Raw genomic sequence first — 18,259 nt, 5'->3', positions numbered from 1 at the left:
GAAGCCAGAACGTGGACCAATGTGTGAAGGGGAAAAAAAAATTTTTTTGAAGCAGAAATTAATAACGTGGTGGTGTTATAGCAAAAAAAAAATTATATAAAAACCTGATATGAAAATGTGCTGAAAGAAGCCATTTGTAGCAAATCACTTATCTCTTTATTGGTCTAAAAGCCCACAGGTTGTACTATTTCCTGCAAACTGTCAGCTTTGGTGACTTGGTTAATTACCAAAGAGGTGCAGGGAATGCCTGAATGAACACGCAACAAATAACAATTTGTACTGAGTATCAAGTTATCTTTTGGTTGAAACCATGTTTATTCTTTGTCTAAGGAGATGTCTGTGCACCCTGTCTATACTTTCCTTTCTGTTTTTTTCCAGCAGTAGCTGTTGCACTAGCAATAGTAGAAGTAAGTGGGACATGGAAATTCCAGCTTTGGATATTTATTCTTTTTTCTGCCAACTTTGAGGTGCTGTATTGCTTTCTGTGAATCAAATGAGTGTTATGTGTGCTCATTTTTGGGGGGATGAATCCTGAGTATATGTGTGTGCAAATAATTTCAAGCATGGGAAAATTTTCACCATGGAAAATTTGAACCACAGTAGTGACTATTTGGCACTACAAGCACGTCAGTTCTATGTTAATACACCAACATAATTACTCTGTCCTGCTCCTTTCTTTGTGAGCAACTGGTAGGTGGTAAGTAATCTCTTTTTAAGCTATTTTCCCCTCAATATGTCAGAGGAATTATTTGAAATAATTATGAAAGAGACATAGAATATAAATGTCAGAATAGATGTAGATGGGAAAATATTGCTACAGAGGGGTTTTGTAATATGTTGGAAATGTCATTTATGGTTCTGTTTTAATGAATGGGTAATTAGTTGGCTGAACATTGGCTCACTTCTTAATGGAATCTTAGTGGATTAACTACATGCCTCATTCATATTATCCTACAGAATTTTTCTGCCTTCTTATAATGAATAATCTTTTTACAGGACACCAGTATGAAAAAGGAAGTTCTCTTCTAATGTAGAGAATTTGGGCTTTTGTTCACTGTTAAATGAATGTGGATTCTGTTTTAAAACCACTTAAAATACATATGTTGGTGCTGTTCCAATACTTCTTTCTACAGAAACAACACCTGTTGCTTTGGATGCTAATCCTAACACCTGCATTTTCTGCATTGTTTTGGTTTTGGGTTTTTTAAATTGTGTTTTTACTTTTATTTTTATTTTATTGGTTTTTAATCTCCCTTTTTTTGCATGGCCTCATTAGTTTGCCTCTTGACATTGCTTAAGAGATTTCACCTTTAGAGGTCCTAGTTCCTTTGTGGAAAGGGTCACTCCTGTCCCACATAGCTGTGCTTGCCAGAGGTCTCGGGATCTCCAGGCAGGGCTCCGTTGCTTACTAATGTGGTAGGTGAAGGCAAGAACATGCCATTCTGCTGCTTGCATTTCTTGGCCACGTGTATTGTATCCAGAAAACTCTGATTTTTCTAATGCACATATGTACTGTTAGGACAAAACTGTTGGCTTATGGTTGCCAAACCACTTAGACATGTCTGATATCCATGATATCAACTGGACTACACTGACAAATTGTGTTCCTGAGCTTTCATATTCAGTTTGGAGTTTCAGCTTGGAGGTTATAGCTGGTATATGTGCAATTATATACTTTAAAGTTGTCCAGGTTCAGACCGACAAGAGCAGGAGGTGTGTGGTGTTACATAAAATTAAGTACTTCTTGCCTTAAAAATCTCCTAAGATAAACACTTAAGATTGTATCTAGATTTAAATGTTGATTTCAAAGTCTTTGTATTTTGAATCTTATAAAAATTTAAAAATCTCAGATACGTATCTTGACTGTTGACTCTCCCTAAAAGTGCACAAAGATAAAGCAGTTTATCTGTTTGCTTTTCCTTATATATGAACATGTTCCATAGGAAATTTTTTTTATTTCCATAAAAGCTTTTAACATGTAAACCCTACTTTTTGCCCTTCTTAGTGTGCATCACATCTTTGTTACATATACACTTTATACTTACTGTTATGTGTTTTCCAAAACCTATTTCTAATTGGGCAGAAGGCTGCCAAGGCATTTTTAAAACAAAAATATAAAATCTGTTTAACATTTAGCTCTACTTTTTGCCCTAAAGCTATAATTACTTAGGTAATTTTTTCATATCACCTGCATGTAAAATCCTGCATTGGGTTATAACTTACAAAAAAACCCTTGTCTGAGGAACTATGTATCTTGCTTGTGCTACATTCACATTTGTGTGTCGCTAGGATGTACTGGTAAATTTCTAAAACATAAATAAGAGGACCTTATGATATACAGCTATGAATAAAGACAACTTATCATGGTTCTGTCTTTTCACTGAACCAGGAATTAACCTGCTTCCTGAAGTCTATCTTGACAGATCAGAATCTAGGTAGTCGGAGAGAGAGAATAATACATACCTCAGTTTTTCTCAGTTGATGATAATTTTTCTTGTTGCAATTTCAGAGAGTACTGATACGACTGGGAGAAAAAAAAAAGTGAGTATCAATATTATGTGGTCTGTGTTAATATGAATAAACGTATATCTGTTACTTTATTAAAAAAACCTTTTAATTTTCCGAATCGGCACCGGACAATGTTATCTGCTACACTACACCTTTCAGTAGCATTATGTGCTTAGAAAAAACAAGGTTTCAGCTGAAATAACTTGGATTTATAATTTGTTTTCATTTTGTTTCATTTACCATCTAGCAAAGTGGCATTTGCACTGAAATTTGGTATCTTAGCTGAACCATTATATTCAACTGTAATTAGAATAAACTGTCGCCATGAATTACTGTACGTTGGTTTTAGAGATCTGTTTGGAGACAACTGTTTCTTACCAAAGCAGAGACAGCAATTTGCTGTCTGGCTTTGCACATTTGCAAAATACACTTAGTCTAAAATTAATTAGGTCATTAGAAACCTATTATCTTGCCTCTGATTTTAAAAGAACTGATTTTAAAAGTAAGCATGTTCTCTATAAAATGTGACACCTTTGCATTTAAACCTAGTTGTGATTCATTCTTAAGGTTTTGCTCTTGCTTTTCTGTCTTCATCAAAATGGAGAGGTGTATAAACAGGTTGTAAGTAATTCTCAGTATTGTGGTATGCACTAAGGAAGAAAAAGTAATTCTTCAAGGCCAACTTTATTGTCCAATGGCATTGATCGCATAGTGTCCAATAACTTACACTCTGGAGAAACAGCTTTGTTTCCTTCATTTTAAGAGTTGTCCACAAACACAGTAGAATTTTAGTTAGTTCTTCAGTGTTCAAAGCAATGTCATTAATACTATATGCAGGCAAGTTTCATCCTGTCAAATACTATTTGTTATGACTGCCTCAACTATAGTTAATTTTTGCAGTCTCTCTAGCTTTGAGGGCTTCCCAGTATTTCACTGACGGTATGTAGTTGGTTTTCTTACCTATCTGGATGGTCTGAGCAAATAATGAGGGATTTTAGGCTCAGTCTTTTCCTTTCTTTCATTCCACAAAGAAAACACTTATCTTTGGCTTGATACAGAACTATAATGTCCCAAGAGTCTCCTGAGAAAAGAAACAGAAAAGCCAAAGCCATAGTTACTCATTTTTTAACAGGCTTTATGACCACTTTTCTCTTGTCAGTTGGAAACAGCAATTCTTGTATATAAGAGTAGAATTTTTTTTTTTTCTGTCTTTGTCTCTTTGTAGGCAAAAGCTCTATGGTCTAAGGAACAGAAGTTTTATATTCTTACTGTATAGCACCTAAGCTTGGTTTTGCACAGTAATCTGTTGAGAGGCATTTTTAAAATATTTAGTGACAGTGATGTAGCATATTACAGGCCAAACGTAAGAAAAGAGTCCAGAAGAAGTCAGGCTAATAAGGAAAGGTGTGTCTGTGAACTACACAAGTTAGGGTGCTGGGTCTTTTTAACATGAGACTGGATACACCTGGTTACACCTGAATTGCAGGTCTAGCCTAAAGCCTTTCTTGTCTCTACAGTAGCGTCTCAATTCTGAAGAGAGTGACTGATTGTGAGTGTCACAGATTAAATTAGTATATGATTTCCAATACATGTTTAAGCATTATCTTTACTACATAGTCTGTAATGAAATTTTGGAGAAGAAAAAACAAATCTTAGAAGTTCAGTGGTCTGTTCTTAACTATATTTTGTCTCATGTACTGTGTTCTGGGCATTTATTATACCCTTTCTGCACTGTTGAATTGCCTAGAGACAAATTGGTCAGTTTGTGCCTTACCCCAAGATCGACATTTTTATGGTACCCAGAAGATATGAGTTTTAAAATTCTAGTATTTGAAAAATGGTCTTGATATCTGAAAGGAAAAAAAACCCCACAGTTCTGTGAAAAAGGAAGGCCATGTTATGCTACTGAGGAAGGAACAGTTTGCCTGTTCAAAAGATAGTTAAACCGAGACCTTCCAAGCTGCTTAAGCAATTTGGGCTCCTTGGTTCTGTCTATTTTGATAGGAGCGAACGCTCTCAGATGGAGACGTGTGTTAAAGCCCGGACTAGAATCTGAGATAAGTGTCTGCGTGAATGCTGAGTTTAATTCACAGACAAACAGCTGTGTTTCAGAATGCATTTCCTTTTTTTTTTTGAGTAATTGTAAAGAGCAGCTGTTCTTTTTTCTTCTGTAGCTATTTTTGAACTCTGCTTGCTCCTCTCACCCCCAAATTATGAACTGCCTTTTAAAAATTCATAATTAATCCAATCTTCAGTATTTTGAAGCTCCTGATGACTAGTAATGATGAAGCAGGAATGACTCCTGTCTATTGGGTAAACTCTCTGATGGGGGCATCTTACAGCTCAGTCATCCCAGTGAGGGCCTATGACTGTTTCTGAGTCCTCGCTTTCAGGACAAGACGATGCTGTATCTACTGCCCCATGCAGTTTATTCTTCTTGTGTTCACGGCTATCACCTGAATCTTTTGCTAACTGATTTCTTCAAATACACCCCTTCACTCTATCTTAGTGGTTTCTTTAGTGTGTCCTTCATTCTGTCTGTTTCCAAAACAGAATATCTATAAAGAAATTGTCTGTAATGAACAAGTCTTCCACACATGCATGTGCTTTTCATGCTCTGCAATGCTTTTTTTTCCACCCCTCAAAGAAGGAAATTCTGTGTAGACCCTTTTCCTCCACAGACGTGCTGTAGGCAATTTAACCAATTTCACTTCTCAACTGGAATTTTTATCTTGTACATTTTTCTGTGCTTTCTTTAAAGCCACCTGCCTAGTTTTCCCTCTCTTTCGGAGACTTCCCTGCTGGGAGTCTGAATGCTACTGATTATACAGGCAGGATTCAATTCAGAAAAACACAGAAAGCATAATTTACCTTTCAGCTTCCAACCCCTATGTTGTATCAGGGTTTTGTTTTTGCTTTCAGTGAATGCACAAGCTTGCCACAAGGATTGTTTTGGCTGTCTTTAAAACATGGGAGTTTTCCTTTTCACCTTTTATATTCTAAACTTTTAGCACAAAACCCTAACAGACAAATCCAGTAGGCACTCTCAATGTGACAAAGAATTATTTTACAATTAGACTACAATATGTCAAAAGACGTATGAGAAAAAGGAGAAAAATAGCCATACATCATCTATTGACCTCTGTTCTGAGTCAGTAAACTAGAAGAAGAAAAAAACCATCAAGCTTTCATAAGAAGCATCCTGAAGGGCCTGCTTCAAGCACTGGTCCAATGAATACTGCTTTATAGCTTATGAATTGCATGGAGTTATAAGCACAAGGCATCTACCTTTTTAAGTAAACAGACTAGAATTTTTTTTAGAGAAACCTGGAGAAAGTTGGATTGATCATATCTTAGTCCTTAGATACTCATTAGAGGTATCTTACTAGGTACCTGTATTTTAGTATTCTTGGTTTGAGACTACATTGGGTGTTGAAATACTGAAATACGTATGAACTCCAGTACATATACAAATGTTTCATATTGAGAATGTGCATAATATTGATACAATCAACATTTTGTCCTCTTCTGAGCATTTTAAGGGTAAGATGCAGCAGACTGACAGTGACCTTACAATTTTGCAGTGTAGGTTTATTTGACCATAATATTTGTCTGATGTTGTACAAGCTAAAATATCATTTCTGCAGAATAGTCAGAATACAGTTAATTAGCAAAGCGCTGACCAGGCACAAATGCAGATCTCTCTGAGATGTTAAGATGACAGTAAGCTGATCCTGCAAGTTTGCTATGTTTTTAATTGTCTGCTCGTGGCAAACTTGCCCAATATTGATGGGTACACATGGTGCAGGCAACTAGTAGTCACGCTGAATACCTCCTCACAAAAACGTGATGGAAACTTCACTGTGGTTTTGCGGACAAACTGCCATAAATCCAGTATAAGCCAATGCTGGGCTTTTGTTTGTTTGTTTGTTTTTCTTTTTTTTTTTTTTTTTTTTAACTTAACCTTGGTAAAAGGTCTTAGCTGAATCGACTCAACTAATCTCAGGAAGGCAGAAGACCATTGCAATTTTGCTTTGTCCTTTCAAAAAACCCAGATTTTGCTGACCACTTCTGCTCCCAGCTTGTAGTAATTGGTGGCGAACACAAAGCTAATTCCTTATTACACAGTATTTTCAGGGGGTTAATGGGTAAGCTGTTGAGTACAAAATAGTAAGCCAATAAGGTGCCACCTAGGAGAACAAAGACCTGTAATTCACATTCTCCATTGCTATCTTTTTGTTTCATGTCTCTTCTTTTATGTAGATTCACTTTACTTAAAGTAATGCATAACTAAAAGCTGCCCACAGTAGGTTGACACAGAACACAGTGAAGACTTGGTCATCCATGTCCAAGTAGAAAGTTCTGTATGTTCATTTATATCTGTAGTTGTTAGGAAGTTACAGGGTAACATATTCGTAGAAGGGGGAGACCTGAGAAAAATGAGGTGTTTGAAACAGTAGAATGCCTATCTTAGAGAAGGATAATATGATAAAGTGTAACACTTCCATCAAAGTCTTCTAGCTGCAATAAAATAAATTCTCACCCTTCTTACCACAGAGGCGAGCAGAAGAAAATACAAATGCAGAGCTCATTTATTGTTTCTTACTCTGATTTTATCCCATTTGTTTTTCCTTTTTATTGACAGCTTAATTTTCAAATTAGGATAATAGCATCATATTCTTTCTCCAATTGTGTGTATTTAAGTCTCTTTGTCTTGGGGGCTTTGTGTTAGCATAAAGAAATCCGGCTGAAATGGAGTTGTCTCTTATATCATCGTCGGCAAGCTTTGTAATCTGAAACTAATGTGCTCTTATTACAATGGCTCCCTCACCCCTACTTACATCCTTACTTCTTTCTAAAAACAATAATAAAAATAATAAAAACACAAAAACACAGCAAGAAGATGGCAAGGCTCTGAAGACAGGATCTCAAGTGGGCCTTGAGTTTTATGTCCTTTCATTTAGAATGGTGTGTCTACTATTGCAAAGAAGTAAGGTGAGCTCCTTAGAGAACTCTTAAAGGTGCTATCTCACACTGTTTCAGAACCTGATTCCTAAGGCACTAAGTCCCCTTAGGATGTTTTACGTAGAAAAAGGCTACTAGTTTAAGTATGTGTTCCATATCAACTTGCTCAGTTCTATATTTCTAGAGGGAATAATTATATTTCACATTCTGGAGTGTAATGGGAGCTGGTTAACACATGGTTAATTATTCTGCTACGGAGTTATCTGCATTACACGGAAAGGAAAGGAAGAATAGATGGAGTATATTGTCTCTATTGTATTTAGCTGAATTATATTTGGATTGCTTGATTTTGCATGAATGTGGGAATTAGCAAGGAAGAGAAGGCAACATCCATACATGTTATCTTAAGAGATGAAGCAAAAGATAGACGGTTTGCTTTCCTTTGCGTTGGCTTTACTGCCAGGTAGGAAGCCATACTTGTATTTCCCATATTTTCTCCTGGTGTTTGGAGGCCTTTCCTTTCTCCTGCAGGGATAGTAACATGGTATTAAAAGAGATAAAATAAGATAAATCTTGCAGAATGTCAATGTAAGCTACTCCTTCCTACCTCTTAAGAGAGTAAACAACCAAGGCATGGGAACTTTCTTCTCATATGAAGAAAGAACAGTTGTGCAGGGAGCATGTGGACACTGCACTTCAACTTTCTAGAATACAGGCAGTTGAAGACACAATATTTTTAAAATTAGAAATAACCCCTTTTAATTCTGTGGGAGATCTGAAGCTAAGGATGTAGAATGGAGATAGCTACATGTATAATAGCTGAACCAAAACATTTAAACTGGGCACTACCATCTGTTTATTGTTTTATTTGTAGAGGATTATACAGCTGTGTGAAAGATAATGGTTTATTTATGAATAGCAATGCTAACAAATTAATAACATAATAAGCATGCTGGGAAGGTGCTGACCTTTAGAAAGGAAGATCTGTAACACAAAGAAGGTTGACTTTATTAGAATCTATTAGATGCTTTTGCAAGCAGTCCCGAGTGGAATTTCGGATAAGCCAGAACCTGATGAGCCATTAGGAAGGTAAGGCCCATTTCCTCAGAAGAATCTTACATCTGAGAGTGACATCACATGCATGAATGCTTCACTGTTCTCAGTGATTTATGTTGATTTAAGGAAAATCTTCTTTACTTTTTGTTGTGCAATAAATATTTCCAACTACTGGTATGACTAGCTGGGTGGCTAAAGTTAGGGTGATTTGCCATTTTAAAATGATTAATGAATGATTCTGGAGAGCTTCCCAACTGACTTCACTACAGGTTGTTATTGTCAGCTGCCAGACCTCAGGCTAGTTTTGTCACTTTTATCCTTATAACATTTTTTTTACCAGTAGAATGTGCAGATTTAAGGCTTTTTTTACGAGCATTTTCCCTTAGTGTATTTGCTTAGTGGAGGAGGGATGAAGGTGCATGAGAGCTCTTGAGACTATTTAATAGAACCCTTAAATACTTGTTTCTGAAGTTTGTGATGATTTGGACTTAGATCTGTCAACCTGACTTAAAATTACTGCTCATACTCATTTCTGTTGGAAAAATTATCTTCTAGTTGGAAGCTTAGTTCTGTTGGAAGTTAGCTGTGATGTTATTTTTTCTGATATCCTACCAAATAATTTGTCATGTATCCTCTTGTGGATGTGTGATTAGTATTTCTAAGAACATTTTTGTGTGTCACATTTTGATAGTCTTTTTTTTTCCCAGTCCTGTTTCTAATGAAATCTGTGAGAAATTATTAAATAGATAAGGAATACAGACTTGGATTTTTCTTTGTGGTTCTGTGTGAGATATAGCACTCTATGAAGATGGTGATCTTGCATGAATCCACCTCCAAAAAGAGCACTATGCCCTGAAAAGTGACATGCTTATTAAGCAAATAAATATCTTTTGCCATTGAATCACTTAGTGGAAGTCATCAGGATGTCTCCTTTGTGTGATGATAACGGGTGAGAAAATTTCCAGTGTCGGACCAAAAAGAAAAAAAAGTCTGGATTTTGTTTACCCTACTGAAATGATCAGTGCTTTCAGATTGTAAGGTTCACTTCCAATGCTCCTATGGATATTAATGTACTTGAAATGTCCTATAAATATTTAGGGGAAAAAACAATCCACAAGGATCAGTTTATTTGTTAATTCCTGGCTCCATAGTATAATTATGTTGACTGATTCTTTGCTAAGTGAAAGTCAGTCTGCTTAAATTTAGCCAAATTAAGTTCATTTAAATGTTTATCTGCTTATACCTGTAATTCTTTTATGCCAGTTTAAGGCAACTTCAGAAGGATGGCTTGTTAAGCCTAGGAGAGTAGAAAACACTGGTAGAAGATGCCTTAGAAGATTATCCATGGGAGATGTATTGTTTGCAATTCATTTGATTTTTCAAGGTATTTTCCTTAAAATCTGACACATCAAAAGCTTAACAGCTTTTGTTAAGTGTTTTGCAGTCTGTGTAAGGAATCTTCAGAGGAAGATGTACAAAAACGCGAACACTCCTTACACACGCAGTCAGAACAACTCGCAAGATAAATGGTAAAGAAAACATTAAGGACCCTTGACCTTAGTTTTCATGAAGAAAGAAGCCCACAAACCTTTCTGAGCCATGTGGGTGTAAATAAGGCAGAGCTGCTTCACTTGTTTTTATTGCAGAGAAGAGTCTTGTAGGAAAAGAATATTTGTATTCAGATACTTTAAGTCATTTGAGGATAAAAAGTAAAAAATGTGTAACAAAAGTTTCTGGTGGAATGTGAGAAAAGGTGAAATCTCACAGAAAATGTGAGGACAAAACTATAAAAGGTGGAAGACTAAAATAAGCCCTGAATCTTATTTTTCTTCATTCAGCCTGGTGTTCTCCTCCAAAAGAATTAAAAGATTGACTCTTGTTCTGATGTTGATTGTGTCAGCTATACAAGGGTACATACACACACAGATGTGATGGTTCAGGGTAACTACACAGAAATACACACTACCCTTCACAGGAGAACTCTTTGGTTTTACGTCAGCGGTAAATAATTTTTTAAAGGAAAGCACACTTCAGACAAAAATAAGGGTTATAAACTTTCATATGAGGAATATTGATGGTATTGTGTATTATTATCAAGAAAAGAATGACTTGAACATAGAGACAAGACAGCTTGATTTAACTTCCTATTAACATTTTAGTCATATTAACTTCTTAGTGTATTGCATTCAGTAGTCTTGGATGTTATCTCTAAAAATAGCACTTGAAAGTGCTGATGGATTAGATTTTATGACATTAAAATGTCATTTCTGAAAGAATCAGATATTATACAAGATGTGACAGTGCCCAGTGAACAAATTGGGAGCAAAACATTTCTGTCTTTCCCTTAGGGGTGGGTTGAACTCTGACTTTGGATATAGGTTAAGTTCTGTAGACTTTAATAGCTGTTTGGTTTTGGTTTTTTCTTTTCTTTACTTGATTCTGAGGTCCTTAAAATACATTCAAAAGCTATCCTCAGTTTCAACTGCGTGTTTTTGTACAACAGGTTAAATTCAGGAATGACAGAGATTGTAAATCAAGCAGGATTATAGTAAATGTGTATAATTTATAGTGTGGTAGAAAGGACAGGAAAGATGTTCTGAAAAGTGTCTTCTTGTGGGCATACAGTAAATTACCCCTTTTTTAAAATTAAGTACTTGTTTGTGTTAAATTTTATAAAGTATGGTTAAATCATAATAAAAAGACATCATTGTAGTAATATTACAACTGTAATGAGGATATCGAGTGCTGTACAGTCAGTGAAAGAAAAACAGTTGCTGAAAGTAATCTAGATTGAGTCCTTTATATAGTAAAATACCTTCAACAGTGAATTGATTCCTCTAGTCTAGATAGCCTGTTATTGTATGAGTCCCAGCTCAAAGTCTTGTTTGATATAAACAAAACTTTCTTTGTGCTGTTGAAATCACCATGTTTTATTTTTATATATATCTGTATTGCCCTGAGGAAAGCATTGATAATTGACTCATGCAGCTTCAGAGTAGAGCCTATGTGGTTCCAAAAGTGGATGCTTTATTGTTTATCTCTTTAAAAGGGCAGTGTGTCATTGCTGCCTGAGTTTTAGTTACAGTGATGTTACTTTTTTTCTTCCCCTGGTGTGACAGCTGTTTCTTTTTGTTTCATTGTTTGTTTTGGTTGGGTTTTATCAAGGCAGTAAGAACATAGAGGAGGATTTTTGTAATTATTTACTCTCCAGTAAACACAGACCTGTGTCTCTATCCCTGCCTGGGATTGTCCCTTTTTCTTATTGTTGCTTTAATCTTAATTCCACATTAAAGAAACTTAATAAACTTAAATGTTTGCTTTAAGCTATGAAAACATTTAAAATGGTCTTTCTGATACAGACTAAACTGATTAATAGGCAAGTTACAGTCTAGCATCATGCTCTTTTGATTCTTGTCATTGAAAACCAGACTACGATAATCAAGCACAATATTTAAAGATGCTTCAACTTCATAGCTTAAAATCGAAAAGATTTGGACTAACAGACTTTACCTATATTGAACAGGGCTTGAAATTTTGCTTAGAATTAATGAATACTGCTCATTTATCAATGAATTGATTTATAACATGTAAGTATATTAGTGGTGAATATTGTGTACATTAAACTGAGGGTCATTGAAGGTACATAGAACTGGAGCCAAAAAAATGCTATCAGTATCTTTGTGTATTGCTGGGTTTTTGATTTAACTGCAAAATAAGTTTAGAATTGCTGATATCACTTAAGATCTGTCAGTTTACTGTCATTCACTTACACCCCTTGCATTTGGTGTTCAAGTGTGTATTTTGCGATGGGAATTCAGCGCATAGAAGACCACAGTTGTTAGCAGTCCAGCAGGTTTGAAGCTAGCTCTGCTGAGAGATTACTGCAAATAGATGCATTGATTCTCCCTGGTCAAGCTCTTTATAGGAGTTCACCTGTTTGCATTGAACGCAGTGAATAAAAATTGTTAAATGCAGAGTAAAGAATACTTTATAATAGTAGTGGTATTAAAGCTTTTTTCAGCTAAGTCTTAATGTGAGAAAGAAACAGGATGATGTCTTTTTCTTGTCTGTGCTATAATTTCAACAGTACTGCATCTATCTCAGCTGTTCTCGACTTAAGTGCAATACATATGGCCCTTAACCTGAGGGACTGGGTTTTTTTCCCCCTTTTTCTTAAAGATCTGTTCACTTAAGTTTTGGAATCAAATACTTTTCCTTCTGTATTCTCTGCTTACACATATGCTGTAGGAGGAGGATTCTTTTGGCAAGTGAAAGAAAAAAGAACTGAATTTAAGTAGACTCTCGGTGTCTGATCCCAGGAGGTGAGCATCAGATGACTAGCTACTTGCAAAGTCTCGTTGCTGAAAGGGAAACTGCAGGTACCCAGCATCTCCACACTCAGAGTCTAATTTTGTGATTTAGTTGGAGCCCAACTTTAGTACTTGGAAAAGTGACATTGCTATTGTAATACAACAGTATATAGTGCTGTTCAGCGCAGTCTTTGGTTCAGTATTTTGTGTGATCAGATTTAAAGCTGCAAAAGCTTGAAGAGAAGCTATCTGGCAAACACTCTCTCTGACAATTTTTTTCAAAGCTTTTCTGTCTGCGGAGAGTTAAATTAGAGTCTATGGAGAATTTAAAGTTAAGAATTAATTAGGGTAGGGTGAAGTAGTAAAAATGCTTGGTAGAGGAAATCATTGAGGACATCAGTGAAGGGCAGAGAAGTCAAATATTAAAAAAAAAGAAGTAATCTATTGTAGAAAATATAATAAGAAGACATACTGTGAGAGTCCCACCTACTCGTTCTTAACTGAAAAATAATGTGTTATGATTACATATGTCAAGTATATATGATTATGGTCACTTACTGCTTGAAAATACTGGCAGAAATATCTGTGTAGTGTGATCTCAATCATAATAACTGAATTAAGTTATTTTGCTAATAAGTCAAAAAGTGTTCTATGAAATTGAAGGGAAATAGAAAGCCTTTATAAATTTTGCTCAACGCAGAATAACATAACTAGTATTGTACCTTGCTATTAATTAATAACCCAAAATCTGGACATCTGGTGGAATCTTGGCACCACTGAGATCAGTGGTAAAAATTCTGTTGTCATATTGGTAGAGTAATTTTATTGGGGGAATAATTTCATGCTTTTAATCAATTTTTGCCAGATATATGGTGCCTTTACCAGTGCCTTTGCATATTCTTTTATTTTTTTCTCTTAAATGAATATATCACACTAGAACATGTTGTCAGTGTCAAGCGATACTGTATATCAGCGTACATAGTGATACAAAAGGAATTAGCATATTCTCATGAAAGATAATACTGTTCTGTTAGGATATCAGTCCTAGTAGAGAGACGTGACAATGATGAGTGACAGGAGCTCACATTGCATTAGATAGGCAGATGTTATGAATAATGGTTTGCTTAGTGAGGGTAGACGTTTCTGTGTCTCAGCTAGGCTGCAGGTTTCAGAAGCAGGTCGCAAATGTTTATTTTCCTTTCTATTGCATCTGGATTAGTTTGATGTAAACTAAAGAAATCTGATAGAGATGGTATGGACTGTTCTAAAGAAACTGAAGATAATCAGTAAATGTAGTCTTTCAGCAATTCCTCTCCCAAGTCATATTTTAAGTTACGAAACCAATATAGCTATGGCTAGATTTGTGAAGTGGATTAAAATCCATCTGCACTCACACCTGAGCCCAAGTTGCATGTACTTCTTTAAGCTCATGTAGACTCGGTGATGCACTGCTTTGTATGGTGGTAGGTGACTAAAGAGTGATCTGGGCAAGTATTTAACTCTAGTTCTTGGCATGCTTCGTTTAGTAAAAAAAAATTAATTTCAAAATGTGCTGTCCATATGACTGTTTATTTCCCTTCACTGTTGGATAGCTTTATGGGTTTCTCTTCCTTCCTTCCTTGTGAAACAGAAGAAACCATCAGAGAGAATCTCTAATGGAGTCTCTGCTGAATCCTACCATCAAGAGGACAGTATGATTTCTGACTTCTTCCAAGTCTCCCTCCTGGAGACTTTTTTGCATTGGTAGAAAAGGGAATAAATAATATTCTGAGGAAAACTAGCTTTTGAATGTCACAGTGTTGCTTATTAGTTGTTGATAAGTGCTGATGTGTTAATAGACACCTGGACTTTAAAAAAAAATCAATGAATCTCAGCAGCAAAGAGAAAGTTTTCTTGTTTGCATTATTCTAGCTGCAGCATACTGTATTGGGGAACCCAGGTGTGGGAGAGATAAACGTTACTTTCAATAAAGAATACTTGTGGGAGAAAAAGGAGGAACAGGAACAGTGTCTGCAAGAAAATGTAGCAAGAAGAGAGCTTTTAGCACAGCCAGGACTGCAGAGAGCATGGAGAAGAGGCAAAGGCAGTCCACAGAACTGATGGAAAGTAAGACTTTTTTCGGTTCTTCTAAGTGAACTGTACAAAATGTATTGCAACTGGAAAGCCACTGAAAAATCATTTCATTGACATCCCAAAGGAGAAGACCCATCTTGCAAAGCGATGGTAATCAGTTAACCCGTTTTAGTTTTGTATTTTTTCTGTCGAATCCTTCATTTTCTTTAATGGACAGTGGTGATTGTTCTCGCATCTGTTCTGATGCAAGAGTAACATGCATAATAAAACCTTGCTAGGGAATTTATAAAACCCTTTTAGTAGACTTTTATGCTTGCTGTTAGAAAAAAGCGAAGGCAGTACCACCATTTCTGTATTACTTTACGTCAAGAAAAATATTAATTAATATTTTGAATATAATAAATAATCTTGCTTTTTCTGTCTTCCACCCTCAAAATTAAAGATGCATTGCATCAGTGATAATCTTGAGAAAAAATGGGGTGTTTTTTAAACCCTTTTTCTATTTAAACAGAGGAATGGATTCAGCGCAGAATAAAAGCTTTAAATCTATTGTAAATGTTTTTGCTTTTTTACAACCCAACATTACAAAGATAGTAGACACAGTAATAAAGAACTCTATATGTTTCAAGTACTCTACCACCCCTTCTGATTATCCAAGTGTAGCTTTATTTTCCTATTCACTTGTTGTCAAGGAACACATAGTTGTTAACAACTGATGTCTGAGGATGCAATCAGTCCAGTGGCTTGATGGTGTCAGTAAAATTTGTACAAGGCATCAGCTCAGATCTCAGAAACTACTGTACAGCCTCAGTCTAAATAATCTAATTTTATCTGAGAGAGTAAAACAAGAACATCTAGGGTATTTTGCTAAAGAATAAATAAAATGCTGAAAAAAATTTCTTTTGCAGAGTGAGTTAAAAACCTGGAGATAAGCAGAGACTACCTCTTAGCTCTGGGAGTTCGTTGCGTAGGATTCTTATTGACTGGTTCTTATTAACTGTGGTGGCAGAACTGGGTATATGGTGTTTCTCAAGGCCTTGCCAACTCATGCTGTGTTGTGTTTCTTTGCCTACAGCTAAGTTTATTGCTCGCTCTAAACCTAAAATAAATTAAAAAATAGACTGAACACACTCTTAGAATAAAAAAGAAACTTGAAATTGTAATATATCATCTCCTAAGCTTTTCTGAATGAACATGAATCTAAACACTTGAGTCTAAAAATGTTTCTTCTTCTTCTTTGAATGATTAATCTTTCTCACACAAACAATTAAAAATATTAAACGCTCTATTTGAGAGCTCATACTGTGCGATTCCAGTGATCCCTAAATGTTTTGTGACCTTGGGAAGCATTTGCTCTTCCTTTATAAACAAAACTATTGAAACTTAGAACAAGCTCTCTCATGCGTGTCTGCATACAAGTCAAAATAAATCTTTAGATTAATTCTGATCTAGGGCTATCGAAAAGTTTCCATTTTAGATTAAAATCTTTAGTTCTTTAAGTGGAATAACTTCAGTTCTTTAGGTGAAACTAGATGAACAAGAAACAGCCAACAGCCATGACAGGAATATTCAGGTTTTCCTGTATCTAGGAAAAGCTTCTTACCAGTTCCTTGATTCCATTTGGTTTCAGGTTTAGCCAAAGAGCATTGTTAAAGCATGCTGTTTATCTCTGCTTCTAGAAGATCAGTAGATAAGACTAAGTATCGTTAAAATAAAAGATACTGTATTTGTAAGGTAGAGGATGAAGCCTCTAGGTGTAAGTGACTGGAAATACAACCTGAGTTTTGTCTCTGAATTACATTGTCATAAAACAAAAGCCAGAAAAATTAAAAATCCAACCTTTGGAAGTACGATTACTTAAGCATTTCACCAGAAGAAAAATATAAAATTTATAAAACTGAAAATGCAAATTTTAAAGAAACAGAACATCTGGTGCCAATTGCTTATAATTATTTTGCAAATGATTTTTTTTCCCAGTGGCATTATATTCTTTTAATTGATTTCCGAATATTTGACAAAAATATAACCACACAATTCATGCCAATCATTAAAATAACTCTAATAATAATAAGAACACTTCAGCATTCACACTGTTAAGTGGTGATATTATCTGGCAGGATAGTTATCACAGAAATGTCTTACTGAAACTTATGTAGACATTCCTAGGCTATTCTTGTTGGAACAGACATACAAGGGAGCAACCTGCGTTTGTGTTTGTTGTGCCAGTGACACAGGAAAAGGTAGAAGAGGTGCTGGAGTTAAAATGTAAATGTCTAGTTAGGAAGTTAGTTCTCTGAAATGTTCTCGGGGCCAGACAGAAAGATGGAGATGCAGCATTTGAAGATGTAGCTGAGGAGATTTAAGTGCTCTGTGGAAAATGAATCAGCTTCATTAGGAAATGGAGAACTTTTTGAAATAAAAGAGTAGACACAGGAGGAATAATTTTCATCTAAATCAAAATTAAATTGAATTGCTAGCATTAAAATTAAATATAGACAAAAGAGCAAGGAAAAGCAGATGTACATGAAAGAGCACATTACTAAGGTTGCTGTACCTTTTGAATGAAGTAAATACGTTCTTTTAAGCAAGTAAGTCTAAGAAAAGCCATTGGAAAACCTGGATTTAAAGGAGCTTCTGAACATAATGTACATGTTGGAGACTAGCACACTAGAAATACACAAGTTGGAAGATAATAGTGAAACATTGCAATACTAAGCCACAAAGTGTGAGGGAGGCACTGAGTAGACTGCTGATGGAAAGACTGAAGTTGAATGCAAATGGAAATTGAGAAAAATCAGATATGCAAGTGCGTTAGTGAGTGACATGGACTTTTTGACATTTCAGGAAAAACAGTATTTGTCTGTAATACAGCTATGAAACAGGACAGCGATAGTGAGTTCAATGTGTTAAGGGAACTCAGCCTGTGAGAGAAGGAATCGTAATAATAATAATAATAAGGTTCAATTAGGTAAAACAGCAAATGTCAGTGCAGTGCACAGATTTAATTTTTAGATTTCATAACTAACTACTTCATATGGCATAGTTTAGTAACCCTTAGGAGATGCAAATCTTGGTCTAGTTGATCATTGCAGAAGAAATGCTGCAAAATGAGCCACTCATTACAGTGATAGTAGCATATTCAGATTTAGTCTCCCTGCAGAAACAATTTCTTTTTTGAGTCAACACTTACTTATAGTTTTAGAAAAGGGAACTATGTACAAATGAGAAGCTCTGCTAAAAAGAGACTTGAGGGGCAGCCAATAGGCAGAAAGTTTGCAAGTGGTGGGTAGAATATTTTAAATATTATATTGATAAACTTGTTATAATTGCATTATAACATACCAAAA

The sequence above is a fragment of the Nyctibius grandis genome, chromosome 13 (genome assembly GCF_013368605.1).
Source record: "Nyctibius grandis isolate bNycGra1 chromosome 13, bNycGra1.pri, whole genome shotgun sequence".
Taxonomy (NCBI): Eukaryota; Metazoa; Chordata; class Aves; order Nyctibiiformes; family Nyctibiidae; genus Nyctibius; species Nyctibius grandis.
Note: the sequence above shows the minus strand (reverse complement) of the source record.